Genomic DNA, 3,248 nt, shown 5'->3' on the forward strand with positions numbered 1-3,248 from the left:
CCCCCCCCCGGCCGTTCTCGGGGCCCTCGGCTCCCCCAAAGTTATGGAGATGAGTAGCAACAAGCGGGGGGGCTCCCACGGAGGCTCTCCCAGTATCAGCCGCGCGTCCTCGGGTGGGAGGAAGAGCTCTTCCTCGGCTCTGCCGTTAGTTAACGGCGATAGGGAAGAAAAAACAGGTAGTGAAAATGAGGCACGACTGCAGAAAGTGAAATAGGATGATGAATTACAGTCGTTTATTACCCATGTAAATTACCTGATGCAACCGGTCCCGTATTTCGGTTTCGCTGTTGAAAAATGTAAGGTGAAAACTTTTGGTGCGGTGCCGCCGGTGGGATGTGGGGGTGAGGGATCTCCCGGTGCCGTCGGTGCCCGTTGCACAAACACAACATCAGCATGAGCTCCACGGGGCTACGTACTGTGGTGCCAGTCACGCTGCTGCGGGGCTGCAGGACCAAAAACCAGTAACCACTAACGGAGCAACGGAATCACTATGAAGCCAGGAGAGTCCTAGATGTGGTCAGGTTAAAATTCGGAGCATCGTGTTAAAATTAGAAACATCTTTCTCAACTAAGAGCATGTTCAAGTGAATGTAGAGGCAGCGCTATCTATTATAAAATGCTCTGAGATGAGAGAACCGTTACTTTATTTCCCCTTTAATTTCTTATCCACCCTCCCACCCGTCGATATGGATTTTAATATCTTTACTCTGGGTCCTAAATAATCCTGGAAGCATCGCCTTGGCTGTTAACACACCCCTGTGAGTAGTGAGTAGTGATTTTTGAGGGCTCAGCTTAAAGTCCCAGAAAGGAGGTGTCAGAATACAAGGTTTGTGTGTTTCCCTCAGAGCCCAGGTCACACAAGTTGATGAACCTGAAGCTTGGGCAAAGTACCAGAAAAAATTCATCCCCTCTTTTCCTCACTAAAAGTTATCCCAAGGAGGCAACAGGTCTCGGACAGGCTCCTGGCGTTCAGAAGCAGCAGAGTATTCTTAGCTAAAGGCTCCTGAGTCTTCACTTTAGAGGCATCTTTCAAAATTCGTCATAGCCACCAGAAAGAATTCATCCCCTCTTTTCCTTGCTAAAAGTTATCCCAAGGAGGCAACAGGTCTCGGACAGGCTCCTGGCGTTCAGAAGCAGCAGAGTATTCTTAGCTAAAGGCTCCTGAGTCTTCACTTTAGAGGCATCTTTCAAAATTCGTCATAGCTGGGTGAAGCCCAGCAGGTGTCATGACCGAAATGACAATGTGATAAGTTAAATGCTGACCCTACTTTGGGTTATACTTCTCCTGGCTGCCCTTGGCACTAGAGCCGAGCTCATGGGGCAGAGGGCAGCTGCCCCACAGCCTGGTTCCTGCCAGTGTGTAGTACAATCCGGAGCGAGTGGATAGGGAAGGGAAGGTGAATCAGTACTGAATGCACTCCGGGCTGAGTCACCCCCATTCAACACCAGCTTTGGGACCAGTACCATGTCAGTCAGCCCCTGGCAGGGCTGGGTGTGAGTCACATCTCGGCACCGCGTTAGGATGCGAAATGAGTCACCCAGCAATCCAGCGCCATGTGACTCCCCTGCCCGGCCAGACTTGTCACAGCTTCTGTGTGATGTGACTCACTTCGTAGTACAGTGACATGGGCTTTCTGGAGACCATTCATAATTAAGCACGATGCAACCAGGCTCCCTCTCCTCCAGTAGGAGAGGACGGGAGCGAGCGGAGCGGTCTGCTGCGGGTACCGGTTTCACATAGTAAAGAGGAGTGTAAAATATTAGGCTGAATGAATATTTTTATTATTATTTTTTGTAAAGCCAGCTGCATAAAAATAACTAGAAGCAAACACTTCCTCTGACAATAAAGCCAGCTGGAGCAGGGCTGAAGCAGGGGGAGAACTGCTCAACGTTGGAGAAGCCTGGGCTTTCTCTTTGTTTGGTTTTGCCTGTGAGACAGGTGATGAGCCGGTGTGAACTATGTCCACCCGTGGAGGGGGGACACGGCACGGGATGCCGACAGGCTGTGCAGGGTGTAGGAGAAGGACTTGACGCTGATTGGACTTAATTGGGGTTTGCAATGAGCTGGTTCGTGAAGGGAACTCGGCACGGGATGGAGTTACGGCCACGCTCGCATCCGTGCTCATCCACTGTCACAGCACCCACAAAAACCCCCGGAGCCAAGCAGCCTGCTGCATTTACTGCTTTTTCTATGCAACTGGTAAAAAATTCTCTCACATCTTTCCCATATTGCAGCCGAAATAATGAGAGAGCATCCCTGCTAATTGCACTTTAGAGTAACATTTTCGGTGAAGTCTCTTCTTGGTGGTAAAATCCAAAGTAAAGAAACAGTTCTTCACAATGCTCTCAGAGGAGATACAGGGCATCCCTCTGAACACACAGAAATCCCACTGAAACCCCGAGGAACTGTGTTTCTTAACAAGAAAGTCTGATTTTACTCGGAAAAATGCTTCAGTGCAGGAGGTGTTCTTGCAGAGAGCGGGCTGATCTGGCGGGCGAATGCGCAGCACTGAATAGCAAAGAATAAGGAGCAGAAAACATCTAAGCTCTAGGTAGAAAAAGACCTCAGTTAGAGGTGCCATGATCAAGGCACCATTACCTGTTACTCCGTGGGTGTGGTACATTTTCAACCATTCCTTTTGAAATGTAAAGCGATGCTTTAATCTGGAGAGATGAACCCAGCTCCTCGGAGAAAATAAATTAAATACAACAGGTAAAGGCACTCAATTTCTGGGCATTTTACATGAAAGCATCCCAGAATTGTCATTTAAACTCTTAGAAGGATACTGCTCTGTCCTGCAATTTTATCCGCTTCAGCTTTTGACAGACTCGGGCACAGCAGTGACATAAGAAGCTGCTTTATTCTGCGTGGCTGCTGGTCTCCTCGCTGCTCGCCTCTGTCTTAGAATCATAGAGTCATCTAGGTTGGAAGGGACCTTCAAGATCGTCTAGTCCAACCATCAACCGAACTCTGACAAAAAACCCCATCATTAAACCATGTCCCCCAGCACTACATCAACCCGTCTTTTGAACACCTCCAGGGATGGTGCCTCAACCACCTCCCTGGGCAGCCCATTCCAATGGCTGAGAACCCTTTCGGTGTAAACATTTTTCCTGATATCCAATCTGAACCTCCCCTGGCGCAACTCGGGGCTGTTTCTTCTTGTCCTGTCGCCTGTGACTTGGGAGAAGAGACCAACCCCTCTTCTCTACACCCTCCTTTCAGGTAGTTGTAGAGAGCAATAAGGT

The 3,248-nt window shown here is 49.2% G+C and overlaps 1 protein-coding gene across 1 annotated transcript in view; it reads left to right on the forward strand.

Moving 5' to 3' along the window:
• The window catches only part of RGS20 (regulator of G-protein signaling 20), a 28,788-nt gene that overhangs the window by 582 nt on the left and 24,958 nt on the right, over window positions 1-3,248 (forward strand). The window lies entirely within an intron of this gene.

The sequence above is a fragment of the Calidris pugnax genome, unplaced genomic scaffold, assembly GCF_001431845.1.
Source record: "Calidris pugnax isolate Ruff unplaced genomic scaffold, ASM143184v1 scaffold51, whole genome shotgun sequence".
Lineage (NCBI taxonomy): Eukaryota > Metazoa > Chordata > Aves > Charadriiformes > Scolopacidae > Calidris > Calidris pugnax.